This window comes from Triticum urartu, chromosome 6, assembly GCF_003073215.2.
Source record: "Triticum urartu cultivar G1812 chromosome 6, Tu2.1, whole genome shotgun sequence".
NCBI lineage: Eukaryota > Viridiplantae > Streptophyta > Magnoliopsida > Poales > Poaceae > Triticum > Triticum urartu.
This window is the reverse complement of record NC_053027.1, coordinates 532,067,966-532,076,417: the sequence shown is the minus strand read 5'-3', so window position 1 is coordinate 532,076,417 and position 8,452 is coordinate 532,067,966. Positions and strand designations below refer to the sequence as shown.

Here is an 8,452-nt window from a genome sequence, read left to right as displayed (position 1 = left end):
AAAGATGTGGGGGGTTAGCATGTTGACGATGGCGTGTGCGGTGTCGGCGGTGCTGCGGTACACGGTGGTGGTGCCACTGCTACAGCTGGCCGTGTACCTCTGCGCCACCATGTTCCTCATGCTCTTTGCCGAGAGCCTCTACACGGGGATCGTCGTCACCATGCTCTTGCTCAACCGGCGCGCTCTCAGCGCCGCAACCGCAACCAAAGTAGGAACAAGGCAGAGCTGGGCAACTGTGATGACGACAACCTGGAGTTGGGTGGTGCAGACCGGCCCATGGTCCTGGTCATGTTCAACGAGAAACAGGTCAGTAAACACATGTAGTAGTGTACTCCATGGACCGATTGATCTATCATTTCGATATGCATGACCACAGTCCACTCTGATTGCTGCTACTTACTGCATGCATATGATATTCCATCCATGCACGCATCATTCATATGCACTATGAGTACTGCTGGTAATGCTAGCTGCATGTGTAGTACTTGATTTTGTCGCTTTCTCCAATGATCAATCATGCAAGAGCTGCTTTACAACTCCATTAAATTCATCTCTTTCAACATATGCTACTCCCTCCTTCTATCTATATAGGGCCTAATGCGTTTTTAAGACCGTCTTTGACTATGTATAAGATTAATAATACCTGAGATGTATAATGTGCAAATTATATCCTTGGAAGCTCCTTGGAAGGCCCTATATAGATGGAAGGAGGGAGTAGGTGATATGCATGCACAACTACAACTGTAATTGCTGCACTATACTCACTCTTGTTGGCTGGCTGTTGCTACGTCCATCCAGATTCATCAAGATTAATAAGTAAATAAGAAATGGCGGTATGTAAGACAAGAGTCAACTATCACTCTGGGTTACTGGAGTGACGACGTATGCCAGTCTTCCTTTGTTTATTCCCTTTCCAGTCAGCACCACTCATAAGCTACTCTACTCACTAGCTTGGTTTGCTTCTTTCTTGCTTTGTATGTCTGTGTGCACGTACGGAACATGCATGGTTCACGGTGACTAATTACTGAATCAACCATGCGTATGTACAACAGACAATGTAGGTGTACCGCCTGTTGGTCGGCGCGGCGTGTGCCCTGTGGTGGCCGGCGGAGAAGCTGCTGTGAATGAATATATGGCTATATCCTATATGGGCAAATTTTCCTTCTCTGACGCTCATAGGAAATGCCAAGTATTGCAACTTGTTTAGCTTGGAGAAAACATGCCAGTGAGAGTAGTCTTGCTACATATGAGTATATATATGGTTGTCAAAGTAGAATGCAAGGGGTGCCCTTGTTTCCCTGCAAGTAATCTCTTAATGTGCAGGGTGCACAACACCGGATCATCAATAGAATCAAATTACAGATTTTCCTTGCCGTACCAACTATAAACCCCGTGTGACAGGCCGGCCGGTCATTTCCGTTCGAGCTCGCCGTTTGTCAAACTAAACTCCACATTTATTATTGCTTAAAGCTAGCTACTTCTGTTGCCACAGCTAGGACCATTATAGTTCTTGTTCTTGTGTGCGCTGTTTGGATATTGTGTTGGGTGAAACAGTGAAAGGTGGCGGATCATGACTGCTATTTTTCTTCCTAGTAACAAATGTCGTATACACCTTGGATTGTCCATTTGTCGGAGATATGTTTAGTTGACTTAAAAGTCCCTACCAAGAATATCTTGGAAACTAAATTGTGCATGCATCTTAGATTCGTCACTAATGTTTACTACTCCCTTCGTCCCATAATATAAGATCTTATTACATCCAATATATTCACATATTAGATGTAATAAGATCTTATATTTTGGGACGGAGGGAGTAGTTTCTAAAACCTGCAGTAATCTGCTTAGTTGGTTAACATGGCTGATTGTGCCACTGACCTTGTTGTAACCTATGTTTGCTGCAGACAGAGGACCTGAAGCAGTTCAGATAGTGGGGGAGCCCTACCCTGAGTACTTCGGGACTCCTGGAGTTCAAGTCACCACTGGTCTGTTCATCTCAGTTGAGCTCAGACACAGTAATTCTTATCTGCCGCGCCGTTTCACAAAGCTGAAGTTTTGACTTTTGTTTGGCTTATGCAGGTCTTCTTGGCCAGAGCTCATGTGAACCGGAGTTTGCAACTGAACCGATGCGAATTCAACATAGTAGTAGTTTAATAACTTATGGATTAAATGACCAGGCCAGTTAATTCAGTAGGTCTGCAACTACCCCATAATAATTGCAGTGCCCAACCCTTATAATTAAGCCCTCTTTTTTACTGGAAAAGATATAGAGCCGGTTAGTAATTAATTATACTGAGTAGTAGTATAGATGTAAAATCTGTAATATTTTCACTTCAAGAGCTAGCTAAGTGTGCAGAGTTGTAACAACTAGCCAACTAATTGCAGCTAATACATATTATACAACTTTTTCTGGATGTTCCATGTTCATTAGCTAGCTCAACAATTTTGCAGTTGGATAATTTGTTATATGAGCATCGCTTTCACTTTGATTTGTACATTTGATGATCCAGACATGTTGTTTGTGACCTTGTTGTCGAGTTATGATCTCTACATATGAATTAATAGTTGTTTGTCTCCAGTGCTAGTACTTGATGTGAAATTTCTTATTTTTATGTGACCCGTTTGCCACGCCAAAATTCAGTATCGGGTATTTGACTGTTAACATCTCATCTTTTCCTTTTTTTTTTAGAAAAGGAGGATGACCCCCGGCCTCTGCATCTGGGAGATGCATACGGCCATTTTATTGATTATTCTCGAAGACCTTACAAAGTATTACAATAATGTGCCTGAATCCACCATCTTGGCAACATATGCCGCTACTCCTATCCAAAATGATGAAGGGGTGCTACCTGGGCCACTACCCAAAACACTCACCTAAGCCTAACATCAAAAGCCGGAAGCCAAAACTCATTCGGAAGCCCAAGCCGAGCCACATACCGGGTCTGGGGCACAATCCAGTCAGACGCACTCGTTTGTCGTCGCCGCCATCTTCCACAGTTCTTCAGATCATATTGAGGCTTCTACCTTGTCTGGCCACTCTGCCATCGACGTCACCATGACGCCAGACAGCAACCTCCTCCTGCGCGAGCCCATCTCCGCACGTCAGACGCCGAGTCTCCACAGCGCCATGCCATCGATCTCCGCCGCCATCAAAGTGTGGGATGGAACACCGCTCCACCATCCCTCCAGCCAGCACTTGCTCCAAGACGATGCCCCCAGAAGAGAAAGCGATAGAACGCCATCATCATCCGATCCGGAAGACCCAGATCTGGGGTTTCCCCCTGAGCACCCCGAACCTGATGGCGCAGACTACCAACGATGCCTCGACCATCGGCAGTAGCTCCACCAGACGAGCGCTGCCTACGTCGTCGCAGCCTCCAAGATGAAGCTGACCAGAATGCATGTGTCGACACCGAACCACCGCCACTTCCACCGCCGCTTGAGCAGCCCCCGAGCAACGCCTTCAGGAAGGAGCACGCCACCGTGGTGTCGTTGTCTCTTGGAACAAGGGGGTCTGAGGTTTTCACCTGAGCTCCTAGGAGGGGTGGAAGGAAGGAGATCCTCTCCGAAGCCTCCAACGGGGGAAGCAACACCCAAAGGCACTGCCATCGGAGTGGCCGCCACGCCGGCCAAGAGATTCCCCCGGAACCCTTCCAGCCACCGGATCTGCAAGGCCAGCACCCAGAACAGTGACCCAAGCCACCAAGGGCCGGATCCGCTGCAGATCGGAGTAGATCGGGGTCGAGGACGAACATCACCATGGCCACCAACATCCAGCGAGGAACCGCCGCTGCAGCCGAAGCCCACCACCTCCCCGCCATCCACATAGCCAGGGGAGTGGCCCACCTGACCACGCCGGCGCCGCCCGCCGCAGCAGCGCCGCGTGCCACCAGCCATGGCCGCCGCCATGGATCCGAGCTGCAGGCGGGCCGCCAACCGCGGGGCCCCGTGGGAGAGGAGAGCCGCGCCACGGGCGGAAGACCCCGCCGCCGCCGCCACGACGCGGGCTTCGCCCGGTTGTGGCCTCCGGCGGCGGCGAGGGGATTAGCTAGAGAGGGGTGGCCCGGCGGCGGCGCGGTTGGGGGCTGCCGGGCGACGCGGGGGCCGACGCGGAGATGGTTTTGTCTTAAAATGGGGGTAGAATTTCACTTCCCCGGCCTCTGCACCAACTAGGGATGCATCACTACCGGAACAGGGCTCTAAGCCGACAGCCAAATGTATGCCGACGGCCACCGTCGGCCTAATACGAGATATGCCGACAGCTAGATCCTGGCCGTCGGCGTACAATGGCCGTCGGGTTATCCCCGTCTACGCCGACAGCAGCCGTCGGCAGAAAACAGCCGTCGGCTTATCCCGGACTACGCCTACAGCTGCCGTCGGCATATATTGGCCGTCGGCATAGATGCGGGCCCGCCGACAACACTCATCACGGCCGGCTAACGACGTCAAATCTATGCCGACGGCCGTGACGGGTGGCCGTCGGCATAGATACGGGTGACACGTCACCGATCCAGAGCGCACCGACCAGGACCTATGCCGACGGCAGCCGTCGGCATAGATGACACGTCATCGATCCGCGGCGCTGTCCATCTGCCCTGGCCGCAGCTATGCCGACGGCAAAGGCCGTCGGCATAGTTTTTTTTTTCTTTTTTTCTTTTTTTTCCATATAGTATTATTATTATTATTAAGCATACAGTATGTGTTAATAAGCATACATATAGATTGTGTTAATAAGCATACATATAGATTGTGTTAATAAGCATATAGTAAGCATACATATAGTTTTTTTTCTTTTTCTTCACTGTTTTCTTTATTATTATTATTTAACTAACTTACATACAGTATGTGTTAATAAGCATACATACATTATTTTTCGGTTCTGTACAGAGCGGTGTGACCCCCCTCACGAACGGTGCCGCCGCCAGTTGGCAACTGGAATGGGGAACAGCCGCATCGGGTCTATACGAAGGGGACTTTGCTCCAAGTGTTCATATATATCGGATGACCTACCACAACCGGATGGTGTTATGCCATGTCCGAAGAGGCGGCACGCATCTCCGGGGTGTGGCCCCGTCACGGACGGCGCCGCCGCCGGCACCTGGAGGAGGGGAACGGACGCGTCGGGTCTACATGGAGTGGATGTATCTGTGGGTCTGGCCCGGATGTTGCTCCCGGGTGTCTCTATGGGCGGACCTGACACAACCGGGTGGAGAGGTCCACTGGTCAAAGCCCGTCCGTGCAAAGTCAAAGGGCTAGATCTCGTGGTCAACCGCTCCAGGGTTAGGCGGGACGGGGGCCCTGGGGGGTAGCAATGCCACCGGAGCATCGTACCGCGCCTCATACATGTGGGGTGGTGTTGTGGCATGTCCGAAGAGGCCGCACGCGTCTCCGGTGCGTGGCCCCCTCACGGACGGCGCCGCCGCCGGCACCTGGAGGAGGGGAACGGACGCGTCGGGTCTACATGGAGTGGATGTATCTGTGGGTTTGGCCCAGATGTTGCTCCCCGGTGTCCCTCTGGGCTGACCCGACACAACCGGGTGGAGAGGTCCACTGGTCAAAGCCCATCCGTGCAAAGTCAAAGGGCTAGATCCCGTGGTCAAACGCTACAGGGTTAGGCGGGAGGGGGGCCTGGGGGGTAGCAATGCCACCGAAGCATCGCACCGGGCCCTCATACATGCGGGGTGGTGTGGTGAAATGTCCGAAGAGGCGGCACGCGTCTCCGGGGCGTGGCCCCCCTCACGGACGGCGCCGCCGCCGTCACCTGGAGGGGGGAAACGGACGCGTAGGGTCTACACGGAGGGGATCTTGTTGTGGGTCTGGCCCGGATGTTGCTCCCGGGTGTCTCTATGGGCGGACCTGACACGACCGGGTGGAGAGGTCCACTGGTCAAAGCCCGTCCGTGCAAAGTCAAAGGGCTAGATCCCGTGGTCAAACGCTACAGGGTTAGCCGGGACGGGGGCCCTGGGGGGTAGCAATGCCACCGGAGCGTCGTACCGGGCCCTCATACATGCGGGGTGGTGTTGTGGCATGTCGGAAGAGGCGGCACACGTCTCCGGGGTGTGGCCCCCGTCACGGACGGCGCCGACGCCGGCACCTGGAGGGGGAAACGGATGCGTCGGGTCTACACGGAGAGGATCTTGTTGTGGGTCTGGCCCGGATGTTGCTCCCGGGTGTCTCTATGGGCGGACCTGACACAACCGGGTGGAGAGGTCCACTGGTCAAAGCCCGTCCGTGCAAAGTCAAAGGGCTAGATCCCGTGGTCAAACGCTACAGGGTTAGCCGGGACGGGGGCCCTGGGGGGTAGCAATGCCACCGGAGCGTCGTACCGGGCCCTCATACATGCAGGGTGGTGTTGTGGCATGTCGGAAGAGGCGGCACACGTCTCCGGGGTGTGGCCCCCTCACGGACGGCGCCGCCGCCGGCACCTGGAGGGGGGAAACTACCGCATCGGGTCTACACGGAGTTGCAGTACGAGGTGCGCTGGGTTGCCGTCTCGCAGTACTACCACTACTACCTGCACCAAAAGATGACCAAAACTCAAGCGCAGAAGCTACGACTTACCTTGAGCAAGGAGCAGTTCATGATGGTAACTATTACTAACTTTTCATTGTTTCAAGCAGTCAACTATATGTTTCGTGCTCACATGTCATGCTTTCAAAATTTGCATAGGTTGTTCCTCGTTGGTGCTATGGAAGGCATGACGGATGGGCGAGTTTGGTGGATAGGTGGCTCGGCGCCGATGCAGAGTTTGCTGCCAAGAGCATCAAGGCCCGGGCTAACCGTGGAGACGACGGGACACACGGCCAAGGAAACAGGAACCACTGGGGCTTCAAGGCCATGAAGGTATATCTATGTGCATGATGCATTTTTGTTCTTCTTTACGTCATGTTCTTATGTATGGCTGACTTCTATTTGACGTTGTAGGAGGACAAGTTGAAGAGGCCGCTCTCAGACATGGAGTCGTGGAAGCTGGCCTGCGAGCGGAGTCATCGCAAGGAGGGCGAGAGCCAGTACTACGGCAAGACCGAGGAGCACCTGGGGTCTTACATTCATCACTATCAGGAGTTGCATCCGGATGTTCCTGTTGCTGAGGTCGCCCAGTCTCAGATCGACGACACGGCGGTGGTGGCCATCCAGGGGAAGAAGAATGGCCGGTATCCGTGTTTCGATGGCTTGATCACTCCTTCGATCTCGTACACACGGCTTCGGGCTAGCAACCCGAGCCAGTTAGAGAGTACGGGGCGTTCACAGACTCCCTTAGCCCGCCAGCATGCTGTAAGTACTTCCTCCTTATCTTTTTCTATCTTGCATTCTCAGTTTATTTTCAGCATTGCTCACTTAGAAACAACCTAAATTATGTAGGCATATAAGGAGTTTGTCGAGCATAGGAATCTCGAGGTGCGGGAGTACTTGAAACGAGTGAAGGCAAACGATGATTACAACCATCAGATGATGACGGTTAGTTTTGCCCTCTTAAAACCAACCTAAATTTTTGCACTTTCATTCCTTCTGATCTTCTAGTTTGCTTGTTTAACTAACATTCAGGCTATGTTGGCGTCTTGGACTAACCGCACGGATCCACCACAAATGGGACCCCCACCACCACCTGCGGGAGAACCCCCACACGTGCCCACGTTCGATGAATGGGTGGCACTAGGCAGTGATGGTTCGGTTAGTACATTTGCCTAACTACTAGCAAACTAGTTCTCGTTCATGAAACACTATCATATCATATTTACCGTTAGAATCTTTTTTGAAACATGTAGGGGACCGGTGGCTCGACTCCTGCTCCGTCGACCCCAGTCACTCCGATCTGGCAGAGTGGTGGTGGTCGCGATGACGGTTTTGGCGGAGGTGGTGGTGGTTATGGCGGAGGTGGTGGTTTTGGCGGGGGTGCTCTTGCTTGATGATTCCGTGCATGTGGCCATCGTGCCATGCCTTTCATATTCCTACTTTTATCATGTTTCATGTCTTGCACTACTTTTATGTTCATGAACTTCCATCCGTGATGATCTTTAGATGATGTGATGAACTTGAGTATGTTTAGATGAACTTGAGTATGTTCACATGATGAATTGTCATATTTCATATTGTTCTGTTTTGAAATGCTGTCAAATGAATTGGAAAAGAGAAAACAGGGAAAATAAAAAAAAACAAAAAAACTATGCCTACGGCAAAGCCGTCGGCATATATACGCCCAGGAGTTACCAGGGCTTGCCACGTGGCAAACTATGCCGACGGCTTTGCCGTAGGCATAGCCCTGCTGCCAGGAGAAACCAGGAGCTGCCACGTGGCAGACGTATGCCTACGGCAAAGCCGTCGGCATATATTTCCATCTATGCCGACGGCTTTGCCGTAGGCATAGTCCTGCCGCCAGGAGAAGCCGGGGGGCGACACGTGGAGCAGGTATGCCGACGGCTAGGTCGTCGGCATAGATTTCCATCTATGCCGACGG

At 52.3% G+C, this 8,452-nt stretch overlaps 1 long non-coding RNA gene across 1 annotated transcript; it reads left to right on the top strand.

The window, feature by feature from the left end:
- Nucleotides 1–7,442: 7,442 nt before the first annotated feature.
- Nucleotides 7,443–7,995, top strand: LOC125512705. Its single transcript, XR_007285492.1, has 3 exons — nucleotides 7,443–7,455; nucleotides 7,543–7,668; nucleotides 7,764–7,995. It is a non-coding gene; the product is annotated as an uncharacterized LOC125512705 (long non-coding RNA).
- The last annotated feature ends 457 nt before the right edge of the window (nucleotides 7,996–8,452 follow it).